This window comes from Ornithorhynchus anatinus, chromosome 13, assembly GCF_004115215.2.
Source record: "Ornithorhynchus anatinus isolate Pmale09 chromosome 13, mOrnAna1.pri.v4, whole genome shotgun sequence".
Lineage (NCBI taxonomy): Eukaryota > Metazoa > Chordata > Mammalia > Monotremata > Ornithorhynchidae > Ornithorhynchus > Ornithorhynchus anatinus.
Genome location: NC_041740.1, coordinates 31,685,176 through 31,699,938, shown reverse-complemented (window position 1 = coordinate 31,699,938; position 14,763 = coordinate 31,685,176). Strand labels below are relative to the sequence as shown.

Sequence of the window (14,763 nt, the reverse complement as noted above, 5' to 3'; positions counted from 1 at the left end):
ATCACACATATGTAATATAGGATATCACATGTATTTCCAGGTCCAGTAGTTCTGAATTACTTCTCTGCTCATGATATTTTTATTAATGGGAGTACTGAGACAAGGCTGTGCAAACATGGGCTCCTTTGGAATGGATTCACAGAAGATTAAATGCTGAGTTGCTGGATTTATACAGCTCACCTTATGCTAGGTAAGGCTGACACAGCCTCATTTCCTGTGTCCTCATTCTCTTTCTCCTCCTCCTCTTCATCTTCTCCCTCCTCCTCCTCCTCCCACTCTTCTTCCTCTTCCTCTTCCTCCTCCTCTTTTTCTTCTTTTTCCCTTGCTCAAGGTCACTCAGCAGGGAGGTGGCGGAGCCGGGAATAGAACCCAGGTCCTCTGACTCCCAGGCCAGTGCTCTTTCCTCTAGGCCACGCTGTTTCCTTAAGCAGTGAAGTAATCCCAAAATTACAATCAGAGAGGGCAGTTCCCTGGAGGACCGCAGGTTGAGTGGCTTAAAGAATGAGGGCTAAATCATATAGGAGTAGCCAAGAACTCAATGAAAGCACACAAAAAGCCTTATCTCCCTCAGAGATCCATTAATAATATTTACTGAGCACCTGCTGTGGGCAGAGCACTGTATTAAGTCTTTGGGAGACCGTGATGGAGTCACCCATCTAGAAGGATTTGGTCTTGAGACTTTGGGACCAAAATGGCCACCAAGTAATTACTGATGGTGATGATGGTTTGAGCACAGCGCCCATGAGGCTCTCTCATACCTGCCGGTCTTGTTTTCCCTGGGACCAGGAGGGCAATGAGTGGATAGAAGGGCAGGGATGCAGCATATTTGGAAGTTCATGCCTGGGTTTTCTACATGAAGGACCCATTGATGACCTGAGTGACCCCAGCTGATACTGGACTGTAGCCCCATGGCCCAGTAGGCCATTGCCTTGTACTTCCTGCGGTCTTCAGGGACCAAGTGAGTATTTTGGTAAAACATTTTCTACCCACGTCTACGTGGGTAGACTGTACCAGCTCTGTTATATTAAACTCTCCAAATTGCCTAGAACAGTGCTCTGCACACAGTAAATGCTCAGTAAATACCATTGATTGATTGATATTGTAGGAACACTATAGTACTGGTCTACCTCATGACATACAAGTGATTCCCACTATCAGGGAGCTGACTGATAATCTAATGATTGTCGGGATTGGGTTTAGAGAAGACCCAAATGTTGAGAACCTTCTTCGCTCAAGGCCTATTCCTCAGTTCTCCGAGTGCAGTGTTCAGCGGTGCAAGATAGTTTGAGTTCTCTCTGATTTTACCCAGTTGACAACTTAATTGCCACAGAATGGATAACAATGGTCGGCGCAGACTACCCCACGACACTAAATGGCTCTGTCAAAAAATGCCATTACCTGTGTGAATTTTGATCGCCTAGCTACTCTCCTCTGCAAATTGTTCATACGAATAACCATTTGTGAGAAGATCTGTTTGATGGGAGTTCAGAGCACCGGGATATGTTGTAGGAGGTGTGTTATATCTGAGGTGTGTTCAGATATAACCCCTGTTTTTCCCATCCCACCCTCCCCAATTATGGAACACTCCATTTTAAATGAATCGCTGATTCAGCTGTATTATAATTTAGGCCAGAGGCTGACCCAAGCTATGCTGTCTGTTTTAAAGAAATCCCTTTTCTCAGTGATGAAGGAAATTGGTTTAGGATTCTATTAGTAGCTCCATTGTTGAGAGACAAAAGAGAAAGTTGTTGACATCAGCCAGAACACTTAAATAATAATATATATAATAATAATAATTGGAATTTGTATATTCTATAGTGTAGTGATTTGATTTTTCCAAAACACTTTTATAACCTTCATTTAACTGTGTCCCCCCAACATCTCTCAAAGACAGGGAAGGGTGAGGATTCAAGTGTTACAGCAAGTCCATGCAGCTGGTCTGTGGCAGAACCAGCAATGGGAACCATATCTCCTGACTCACATTCCCACATTTCTTCTGTTAGATGATGCTGAGGCCCAGTTGATTTGTTCCCAGAAAACTGATGGGCAGATGTCTCTGGGGAGGCTCTCCTTTCTTGTCTCCAGCCTGCTCTGTTCTCAGTGGGCTGTCTTTCTCTCCCTCTTCTATTTCAATCAATCAGTGGGATTTATTGAATGCTCACTGTGTGCGGACCATTGTACTGATTGCTTGGGAAAGTACAATAGAGCAAGTAGATTTGAGCCCTGTTCTCAGTTATCTCTCTTTCCCTCCCCTTCTTTCTCTGTTTCATTCTGACCCTCTCTCCCTCTCTCTCTCCCATTGCTCTGGGAGTCAGAAGCCTGGGTTCTAGTCCAGTTCTGCCTCTAGTTAGCTGCCTTATTTTTATAGGATTTGTTAATTGATTTCTATGTGTCAAACACCGTTCTAAGTGCTGGGGTAGATACAAGCTAATCAGGCCAGACACAGTCCCTGTCCCACATCAATCATTCATATTTATTGAGTGTTTACTGCATGTAAAACATTGTACTAAGTTCTTGAGAGAGTACAGTATAACAGTTGGTAGACATGTTCCCTGACCACAGTGAGCTTACAGTCTAGAGGATGGGGCTCACAGTCTAAATAGGAGGGAGAACAAGTACCGAATCCTAACTTTACACTTGAGGAATCTGAGGCACAGAGAAGTTAAGTGACTTGCCCAAGGTCAGTGGAGGAGCCAGGAATAGAACCCAAGGCTTCTGACTCCCAGGCCTGTGCTTTTCCCACTAGGATCCCCTGATTCCTGGCTTGGATGAGGACTGCATTTGTACTTTGCAAGGTGCTGCACCCCTGTCTGCTATTCACTCGTTGCACTCCGTATGCCAGAATGAAGATGGCCGGTGGGGTTGAGAGAATGTGTGTGGCTCCCTGCCACCACAGACTTGAGAATCAATATTTTTGTGCAGGTTAGTGAATTCTTTGGAGTGAGGCTCATTCATCATTCCTGATGGAAAACTCCATCATCATCATCATCTCACTCGCTCTCTCTTTTTCTCTTTCTCCCTTCCCACCCACTTCCTCTTTTGCTCTCTTTCCTCACTACAGGGTTGAAGTCGACATCGGAAGAGGTCACAGCTGTGACACCACCAAGGGCAGCACCTCTATAAAAAGACTCCACCTCCTGTCACCTGCATAGGATTTTGGGTTAGAAATAAAATTCCTAAAAAATTCTCCAGCCCCACACACTGTGAACTCCTGCCTTGCCCCAGTTCTCTGCTATTACAGAGTTTTGATATTCTGGACACATTGACAGCAGGACAGTCCTCACCCCTGCTGGTGGCCCATGAAGTATCACTGCGTTGACATGCTCCTCTCAGCTTGGGAGAGCAGCGAACTTGCTCTCTGTTTACCCACCCCCGCCACTTTAGCACGCCTCACTATAGACCGGAAGAACCACCAGGCGAAGATGCCTCCATTTACTTCAGTGATTTTTGAGTGTAAGAAGTTTTTAAAGGACCCTCTGCCCTCCCAGTGCATTGTATCACCCTCCCGGTGACATGTCAAATGACAGAGAATGAATGGAGGTCTTCTATAACAGTGTGAGTTCTTCTTGAGAGAAATGACAAGAACGCAGCTGGAGAAGCAAAATCAGATTTTTCAGGTGAATTCAGAATGGAGGTCACTCAGCTGCCAGATGCCATAAAAGAACAGTGTGATTTTCAGCATTCCAGGCTTAGTTCTAAGTTTAGCAGAGGGTGAAAATGGAGCAGAGTGGCAGGAATCCTCAAACCTGAAAGGGATGAAATTAGATGGCTCCCTCAAGCCACAAAGGAGCGTGAGGCTACTCCTGACCTCACCCCATTTGATTCTGGGGGTGGAAACATCTGAAGGAGCGGAGGAACTCCAACCGGGTGAAAGCCACCAGGGCCAGAGAGCTCTGGGACCTCTTACGGATGGCTTTCCGAGACGGAGCTTATCCGGTCTTGAAGATTTTTTGAAATCAGTCAATAGTATTGATTGAATGTTTACTGTGTGCAGAGCACCTAACTAAGCTCTTAGGAGAGTACAATAAAACAGAATTGGTATACATGAGAAGCAGCATGGCTTAGTGGATAGAGTGGGGGCCTGGGAGTCAGAAGGATCTGGGTTCTGATTCCAGCTCTGCCTCTTGTCTGCTGTGTGATCTTGGGTAAGTCACTTCTCATCTTTAAAATGGAGATTTAGACTGTGAGCCCCATGTGGGATACGGACTGTGTCCAATTTGATTATCTTGTATGTATACTAGTGCTTAACAGTGCTTGGCAAATAGTAAGTGCTTAATAAATGCCATTAAAAAGAAGTTACCTGCCCACAAGGAGCTTACCTCTCAAGTTGCTCTTCTGCCCTGATTTTTGAACCCTGCTAGAATCCCAGACTAATGTTCCCCTAAACAATTTTCCCTGGGTCCCTGAGTTTTGTGATTGTCCAAGGAAATTTAGTTAAGGCTATTTCCACCCTTCTTTCTTTAGTGTATGCTTTGGTAAGGTTGATTTACCCCAGGGCTCCAAGATCTTCCCCTGCCCAAGGATACTGACCAAGTATTTTAGGTACCTGCTTAAACCCCTTCAGACCTCTAGGTCCTATTTCACATGCTGAAACTTGAGCTAACTAGATACTGTCCTTGTCCGATTTATCTCACTATAGAGCTCATTTCACCCTACATCACATTGTTTTTAGAAACCCTGCTTAGATTCAGACTTGCAGGATGTTGAAAGAGCCAACACAGAGCTGTGTTCTGTGTTCTTTTAAGTCCTGTAGGAGTGAAATCGCCTTGTGGGAAGGGAATTGGCTTTGTGCTTCCGTTGTACTTTCTAAAGTGCAAAGTATGGTGAATCATACTCAGGAGGTGCTTAACGAATATTATTATTCATTGCTTAAATGAGGGATCACCCACTGAAGCTGGAAAGTGGTGAAGCAGCTTTGCCTGGTGGAAAGAGCATGGACCTGGGAGCTAGAGGGCCTGGGTTCTAATCCTGTCTCTGCCCCTTGCCTGTTCTGCAACTTTAGTCAAGTCACTTGACTTCTCTGTGCTGCACTCTTCTCATTTCTAACATGAGGAATTAAATACCTGTTCTCCCTCCTTCTTAGACTGTGAGCCTCAAATGGGAAAGGAACTGTGTCCACCCTGTTATCTTGTATCTATCCCATCACTTAGACTTTGAGATCCTTGTGGACAGGGAACATTTCTGACTCCTGACTCCTACCCTAACATAGTAGAAATTGTCTACGCTATCCAAGGTAAACAGAATCAAGAAAACTCTGTTGAATAAAAATCTTAGTTAACCAAGAATTTAGCAGGCTTAGCTTCCGAGGATCGCTGTGGGATCAACTTGCTACCCTCCCAAGTACCTGTTCCATGGTAAATGCTCAATAAATACTAGCAAGTGAAATGGATGAATGATTGGTGTTAAGGACCCTGTACGAATTGTTGCAGCTTTAAGATACCATTATCGAAAACACATTCACTGGTGGAGTAACCCAATCGAAGCTGGATTTGCTGGCTGTGGGAACCAAGGTGAAATTAGCTTAAGAGGTCTCGGTGCCCTGCACACAGTAAGCACTCAGTAAATATCATTGATGACGATGCTGATAATGGAGATGATGACGATGGCAATGAGAACGGGCAATAAGTAGACTCAAATTGGCTTGTTTTTCTCCCGTTCTCAGAAGCATCCTGATGCCTCTCTGGTGCCCAGTTTAATGCCCAGAGTAAAGGCCTTCCTGCCACTGCTGCCACTATTCAATTGCCACTACTTGAATTCCAAGAGCTTAGTACAGCGCTCTGCACATAGTAAGTGCTCAATAAATACTATTGAATGAATACTCCACCTGTAATCAGGGGAATTAGTGGGGTCTCTCTGGAATGGGGTGGGCTGGATGTAAACTCCTTGAAAGTAGGGACAGTATCTACCAACTCTATTGTACTCTCTCGAGGACTTACTAAAGTGCTCTGCCTACAGTAAGCCCTCAATAAATATCATCGATTAATTGAGCGGAACTAGATTGGCCTTGCTTATAACCAACATCTGGTCCAAAGGGGCCATCACTCCCACCCCTTTCCTCTTTTATTTTTTCCAGGGGCTTTTTTCATGTAGGATGTTTCAGAAGTTTAGATTTAAGAGGCTCAATGGTAGATAAAATAGATGGAAAAAGTTATCGGTTCATTCTCCCCTGCTAAACAGGTTTTAGTTCATATATGACTTCAGTCATCCTGAAGTCTATTTCTCCTGCTCCGTATGTGGTGGGTGGGTGGATGGGTTACTCTAAAGACTTTCCAGCGATTGTTCCCTGCTGGCTTTTGGAATCATGTAGATTTTAAAGCGAGATGCAATGAAAACTATTTCTGGAAGAGATGGGTTATTAAGCCTGAAGATACAGCCGGAACATAAAGATGATGAATATGAAATGAGACTTCTCACTGTTTGGTCATATAAATTTTGCATTGAAGTTAAGGAAGATAACGATCTTGGTTAAAGCAGTGTCTGAACTTAAAAGCACAAGGCTTGAAACATTCAGGTTTAGGTGGCTCCCTATATAAATATGTTAGCGAGGCTTGAAAAGCACCTTGGTAAAAGTGGAAATGGCATTTGAAGGATGAAGAGAAGAAAGCCATTGCAGTTACGGAAAAGACAAATGACTAAGGGAGGAGACAGAGCAGAGCAAGCTCGATTGTTCAGTCAATCTGTGATCACTGTGCAGATGGAGGGGAATTATAGCAAGGACATTACCAACAGATGACATCACCAAATGGGAAAGGTGTTTTGTGGTCTGGCAGGGGAGTGGGGGAGATGATCTGACAGGTGTCTTGGTGATGAATTGAAATCAGTCAATAGTATTGAATGATTGTTTATTGTGTGCAGAGCACTGTACTGAGCTCTTGGGAGAGTACAGTAAAACAGAATTGATATACATGAGAAGCAGCGTAGCCTAGTGGATAGAGTGTGAGCCTGGGAGTCAGAAGAATCTGGGTTCTAATTCTGACACTGCCCCTTAGCTGCTCTGTGACCTCAGACAAATCATTTCACTTCCCTGGGCCTCAGATACTTCAGAAAATGGGGATTAAGAACTGTGAGCCCCTTATGGGACATGGACTGTGTCCAATCTGATTATCTCATATCTATCTCAGCACTTAATACAATGCCCGGCACATAGTAAGTGCTTAACACATACCAATAATGAGGACTGAAAAGACCCTAAATGGTGGGTTTTAAGCTATTAGCTCCACAAAGCCCAGCCTTTCACCCATGCCCCCCGCTAGACTCCCTGACCACTCTTCACTACAACATACCCACTGAGAAGCAGGCACCTCTGACACCCAAGCTCATGCTCTTTTGGCATTTGGTTGTCTTTTTTTGAAATTAGTCAATCCAAAATATTTATTGAGTGCTCACCATATAGAGAGCACTCTACTAAGCACTTGGGAGGGTACAATACAACAGAATCAGCAGACATGTTCCCTGCCCATAATAAGCTTGCAGTCTAGAGGGAGAGACAGACATTAATATAAGTATAGAATTTATGATACATAATTTAAAGATATGTACACAAGTGCTGTGGGATTGAGGGTGGGATATTTGTCACAAATCCAAGTGAATAGATGGCACAGAGAGGAAAGCGAGGCAGGGAAAAGAAGGCTTGATCGGAAAAGTCCCCTTGGAGGAGATGTGACCTAAATAATGCTTTGAAGGTGGACTGTGGTAGCCTGGCGTATACACAGTGCCTGGTACATAGTTAGCGCTTAACAAATACCAGCATAATTATTATTATGCGGAGGTGGATGGGCAATCCCTGGAGGTTCTTGAGGAGCCCAGCTTCCTTCCAGCTTGGCTCTTGCCATCGAATTCCGTAGGTCTGAAGCGGCCCATGGACCAGGGGCCAGCATGCAAATGCAGTAGGGTCAGGGAACTCCAAAATATGGTGTGGAGTTCACTGAGTGCCTGAGCTAGTAATGATGGATTTTTTTCAATTGCAGCCCACACAAACACTCTAAGGGTATAAGCAAAATCTCAGGGTACAAGGATGTGGCCTCCACAATCTGTGGGTGTGAGTAACTGTGAAGTCGGGGCAAGTAGTCCCAAAGGCGTGGGACTTGAGAAGTGGCCCCAATTCACCGCACCCATAAAACAGCCTGGGAACGACCCTTCTTCACCCCCCTTTTACAAGTGTCCTGAATAATCCTTCTCTACTGAAGTCCCCTCCTGGCTGCAGGTGATTCACCTTAGTCTTGTCTGGCCATTGAAAAGGGACTAGCTGATCCTGACTATGTGCTACCCGGAAGCTCTAACTATGGATTGTGAGCTCGTGGTGGGCAGGGGACGTACCTACCAACTATCAACTCTGTACTCTCCCAAGCGATTAGTACAGCATTCTGCACAAAGCCCCCAATAAATACCACTGAAAGCGTGGCTCGGTGGAAAGAGCACGGACTTGGGAGACCGAGGTCATGGGTTCAAATCCCGGCCCCGCCGCTTGTCAGCTGTGTGACTTTGGGCAAGTCACTTAATTTTTCTGTGCCTCAGTTACTCCATCTGTAAAATGGGGATTAAGACTGTGAACCCCACGTGGGACAACCTGATCACCTTGTATTCTCCCCAGCGCTTAGAACAGTGCTTTGCACATAGTAAGCGCTTAACAAATGCCATTATTATTATTATTATTATTGATCGGATGGGGACTTTCACCAACCACTTTAGCTTTTTTCGCTTGATTTGGGTTTTCTCTCGTCGCCACTGGGTGGCAGCCCAAACTCCTGAGCTAGATCCCCCTTGTTATACATAATTCAACCCCATTAGATCCCCAGGGTTCTGGCCGCTCTTTGTTTACGGCCTAGTACTGCACTCTGTTCAGCTTTCAGTTATCCAGGGGCAGAACGCCTGGTGTGTGGCCCTAGACCTCTAGACCTAGACCTAGAGGCCCTAGGCCTCTAACCCACTCTGGGGTCATTTTCCTGTCGTTAGCCCCTCAACCGAAGGCTGCCAAGGAGTAGAGTTGAACCCCAAAACCGTTCAGTTAGGCTACTAGTTAATATCCTAGCGAAGGGTTTGATGGGAAGGAGATTGACGGTAAAACGAGGGTTTTTGATTATTTGTAGATTTCAAGAATCTCAAGGTTTCCCAGGCCACGATTCGCATAATCGAGAATTGATTATACTCATTTTTTACCCATTACAGCCTATTTTCTTGCTAGTGTTTAATCTATTTGTTTATTAATATTCATACGGCGTCTTAAATCCGCGAAGAGATTAGATACTAAATTGCCAGCCGCCTCCACTTTCCCTGAAGAACTGAAATCGGCATATACCAATCCATCTACAACATTCCCCTTATCTTCAAAATGATTTGTATCGTCCAAGATGAAATTTGAGGTGATTGATTCTTTTTCCACAGCCGCAACTTGGCAATTATTTAACCCTCTGTTTCCTCCTCTTTCCCGGGGTGACTATTGAAAAAACACAGGATTAGACAAAGCTCTCTAGATACGATTCAGTCCATCTCTCTATCCATCAATGGTATTTATTGAGCGGCAACTATGTGCAGAGCACTGAACTAAGTCCTTGAGAGCATACAATAGAGTTAGAAGTACCGACCCCTGCCCTCAGGGGTTTTAATGACTTTGATGGAGGCAGGACTGGTGCTTCTTTCTGTTGGTGGATATACATGTGTGTGTGGTGAATGCTTGATGTCTGTGTGGTGTATTTGTGGTGGAGCTGTCTGTGAAGTTGTCTGCATTTACCCAACCAGCTTGACATTGCATGAAGATTCTATGATTTCTCCATTTAGGGTGAGGCGACTTTGGGTCTCTATAACTCAACCGTTATTTCAGTGTTCTGTATGATCAGGGGTTTCCTATGCCTGTAGCTCTGGTCATCAACCAAACCACTTCAGCCCCCGCCTCTTGGCTTCTCTAATAAATAATAGGCTCATAAACTCTTTCTTCTCTAATACAGGGGCAAGTCCTGAGCCCAGTAAATGGTTTCAGTATGGTTCTTGGAGGACTGCTGGATTTGAAATCTGGAATCCTCCATTCTACTGATGTGTAGAAGTGCCCAGGTTCAGGGGCAAATCATTCCAAAAGAGGTGTTTATTGAGTGCTTACTGTGTGCTGAGCAGGTCAGATTTTTTCTTTAAGCTAACTTTTCCTGAATCGATCAATCAGTGGTATTTATTGAGCATTTACTGTGTGCAGTGCACTCTATAAGCACTTGGGAGAGTACAGAATCACAGAGTTGGTGGACACATTCCCTGCCCTCAATGAGTTTACAGTCTAGAGGAAGTCACCTATGCTAGGCATTGCTCCGACCAACACTGGAGGAAGGTGATTTTGAGGTAGAGGTAGAGGTAGTCTGGGGGAGGACAGGAGACTGAATAGAGAGGGAAGCCAGAAAAGAGGGGCTGTTGAAATGGGGTAGAGGCAAATCTGCACCTGGGTTAGAGGCAAATCTGCATCTGGGTTACGGCATGGGGAATATCATCACCATCATCTTCATCATTATTATTGAACACCAACTATGTACAAAACAGTATAGTAGGTGCTAGGAAACTGAGAGTAAAAGTCAACACATAGCTTCTGCCCTTGAGGTGCTTTCAATCTAACTGGAATAGAGAGGGAAGGGTGAATGGGAGAAATGTTCCATTCAGAGATTAATTAAGGTTGACCCAGAGTGGATGCGTTGGGCAAAGGAGAGAACTAGCGGACTGGGAGATAGATTATACTTGTGATGGGGAAACCAGGTTTGAGAAAATCATGAATCTTGTGTTTGATGTGCCCAGTTTTAGGTGGCAGAGGGCCAACATAATGTAGAAATAAACTCATTGTGGCTAGGAAATTTGTCTACCAACTCTGATGTATTGCATTTCCCCATGTGCTTAGTACACTGTTCTGCGCAAGGTAAGCGCTCAATAAATACCATTGTTGATGATGATGATGATGATGATGAGGAAGTAATTTGAGAGTGGAGAGAGTGAGAGGTCAGAGACAGAGATTTAAATATGTGAGGATCTGCAAACAGATTCACATCAGCATTGAAATCACTGCTATTTTATCCAACAAAACTCTCACTTGAAGAGGATTGATCTTAGAGGAACTTCTCTAACTTGGGAATACCAGACAATTAAATGCTGTTATTCACTCTTCCATAATTTTATCACTAAATTATTTTCTTGGAGAAGGCCTATTAGGAATGTCAACGCTAACCTACTCCCAGCCCTGAATGCAGAAATCAGGGCATTTCAGAGCTGCTCCAGAAACTTTGTCCATCCAGAGACATTTGCACAGATTTCTAAGAAATCTGGGTCTCCTCAAAGAATGGGCTTCTTTTAGGGCAGCCGTTCTGGCAGGACCCAGTAAATTTTCCCCTGACTAAATTCCTCCCACTAGGAGTTACGAAGAAACAGCTCGGAGGAGGAACAACTGGCTTCCTAGAATAATGACAATTGTGGTATTTGTTAAGTGTTGTTAAGTGCTTACAATGTGCCAAACACTCTACTAAATCCTGGGGTAGATACAAGATAATCTGGTTGACCATTCCCTGCCCCACATGAGGGTCACAGTCTAAGAGAGAAGGGGAACAAATATTGAACCCCCATTTTACAGATGAGGAAACTGAGACCCCTAACTACTCCTCAGACAAATGGTGGAGCCGGCATTAGAACCCAGGTCCCCTGACTTTCTTGGACCTTATGTGGAAGATGCTTATTTGCCTACTTTATTATTATCATGATAGTATTTGTTAAGTGTTTACTGTGTATCAAGCACTTTTCCAAGTGCTGGGATAGATACAAGTTAATTAGATTGGACACAGTCTCTGTCCCACATGGGCCACACAGCCTAAGTAGGAGGGAGAACAGTTATTTAGTCCCCATTTTACAGCTGAGGAAACTGAAGCACAGAGAAGTTAAGTAACTTGTCCAAGGTCACACACAGCAAGCAATTGGTAGAATTGGAATTAGAACACAGGTCCCCTGACTCCCAGGCCCGTGCTCTTTCCACTTGGCCCTAATGCTTTATAAAAGGACTGGTGCAAGGTACTGTGAGAGCCCGACCCTGATACCGAATCATGGTCTTATTTTGTGAGATATCTGGGGTTCAGGTTTCTGATCAATCAGCAACGTCATTCCACCTCTTTTTCCAGAAGCTAGAAACATAGGCTTAAAGCCACAGGCCCGGGAAAGTTTAAAGCCTAAGATTCTTGTGGCCAGAGAATGTGCCTACTTACTCTTTTGTATTGCACTCTCCCAAGCATTTAGTACAATATTCTGCACATAGTAAGCACTCAATAAATACCACTGATGGACAAAGCCACTGGGCCTAACCCCATCCCTACAGGCCTACCTAACAGTCCCTCTTCAGTCCCTCTTCAGTCCCTCTCCTACCATACAGGGAAAGGATGTAGCTAGACCATTTGGAGACCTGCATGCTAACGTTAGAAAGTACACAATGACTCTTGAGAGTCTCTAGACACTCTTCTCTAAGGAGACATGGTAGGAATTTCACTAATGATATATTAGTCAGCAAGTTCAGCAAGGCAGTTCTCTCTGCTTTGGAAAGAGAAATAACCTTTTGTAGTTGATGACAGCACAACTGGTATATTTAAATGTAATTAGGAATTGGGTTACCAAACAGCAACTGCAGCCACATCCAGAATCAGTACCGGAGATGAGAAATTCTATTAGTCATCATTTAAGAGGCCAACTTTTAAATCACAACTGAGACTTTACTAACATTTGATTCTGGATTAGTATTTTTTGCAGTAATTATACTAGGGCAGAAGGAACTGTGCAGCTTAAAGCAAATGATAGAGAGGAGGAGGGCAGATTTATGACGGTGTCTAATATGGTTGCATTGTAACTACCTCAGCACAGTGCTTGGCACTTAGTAAGTGCTTAGAAATATAATTATGATGATGATGATGATGAAAATCCTTCCTGCTAGCTCAAGTTCTGGTTGAATTGGAACAGATCCATGTCCTTGGCCAAATCACTTAACCCATAAATTCCTCATTTTAACCATCTATAAAACAGGGATGGTCAAATAGCTACTTTCCTGATGCTCCTGGGAAGCTCAATTAGTTAATGGGCCTTAGATTCTCAAATAGAATATCTCAGGTAAATAAATAAATATAGCACTCAAATAAAAGCAAGGCTCATTTCTTCATCCACAGCTTTACCACTTCCTTTCTCTAAGGAACGATTCCAACATAGAACTTAGCTGCTAGAACTTTTATCTTCCCTTGTCCTCATCTGTGCTGTTTTTGGAAAATGAAATAGTTGTTAAAATGATTTGCAGAATCTGTGGGATGGTAACAATTTTGCTGACTGTTTTAAAAATTTTTTAAATGGACAAAAACACAAAGCAGAAGGAAACACAGTAGTTCAAAGTCTATCTTCTAGTGTCTCTACTTTTGTGATTATTCTCATTATTCATGTCTTATACATGTCAACATTAGAGAAAGACTACAAACACATCTGCTCTAGGAAGAGCCTTCTTGGAGAACTGTACCTCCATCACGATATTATAAGGACAAGAGCTTTGACAAACACCACTGTCTGCTGTTCAGAGGGAAAGAACTTTGGAATTATTCACCAGTGTAAAGGCTCCTTTCTGACAGGGTGGTGGTTGCTGTTTAATTTCATAGGTGTTATCAATCAATCAATCAGTGGTATTGAGCATTTACTGCATGCAGAGCACTGTACTAGTGCTTTGGAGAGTACAATTCAACAGAATTCAATTCAACGGCAGATACGTTCCCTGCCCACCAGGAATTTACAGTCTCTGGGGGAGGACAGATAGAATAAATTACGGATATGTACGTAAGTGCTGCAGAACCGAGGGTGGGATGAATAAAGGGTACTAATCCAAGTGCCAGGGTGATGTAAAAAGGAGAAGGAGGAGGAGAAATGAAGGCTTAGTCCAGATGTTTTAGTCTTGGATGAGATGTGATTTTAATGAACTTTGAAAGCCCCTTCCAAGGCCATATTTGGGACCCTGCTGTGGCCCAATGCCTCAGGTGGCCTTTCACTCCAGTGAAAGAAACCCCTGTTTCTGTGAGAAGTTATATTGTGAGGGAGAGTAGATGCTGGAGGGTGAGAGACGAGGAGGGAAGGGGTAATTTAAAGGTGGAACTTCCACCTTTTAAACACCACTTCCTCAGAAATGTGGAGTTCCACACTGCATTTTCTCTCCTGGTTATTATTTCTTAAAAATTTCTTGAGCTCACTGTGGGCAGGGAATATGTCTACCAACTCTGTTATATCGTGCTCTCCCAAGCGCTTGGTTCAGTGCTCTACATATGGTAAGCACTCTCTAGACTGTAAACTGACTGTGGACAGGGAATGCCACTGTTTATTTTTGTATTGTACTTTCCTAAGTGCTTAGTACGGGTGCTCTGCACACGGTAAGTGCTCAATAAATCCAATCGAATGAATGAATAAATGAATAATGAGCACATGAATAAATGAATACTATACAATAACAAATACGACTGATGGATTGAGCACCTTCAGTCTATGAGGCACTGCTCTCAGGCCTTGCTTGGCAAGTTACTTGGTTCCTGGCTCGTCCTCTGTGGAATCCCTCCCTATAAAGCTGTGGTTCCAATGCTAAGCCCAGCCCGCGGGGTTTGGACACCACAGAGCATTTTCAGGACACCACCATCTGCATAGTCCTGGAGGTACCAGGCAATCATGGGTGTCCCTCCCAGAAGTCTAGATCACTGAGTTTTCTGGATCACTCATCCTCAGCGTATCTATAGATAGCTAAGTGTTCTGAGG

General features: G+C 43.9%; 1 long non-coding RNA gene across 1 annotated transcript; it reads left to right on the top strand.

Annotated features, from left to right (window-relative positions):
- On the top strand, positions 1-4,020 carry LOC120638783. Its single transcript, XR_005660725.1, has 3 exons — positions 1-190; positions 2,747-2,922; positions 3,062-4,020. It is a non-coding gene; the product is annotated as an uncharacterized LOC120638783 (long non-coding RNA).
- Positions 4,021-14,763: the final 10,743 nt, after the last annotated feature.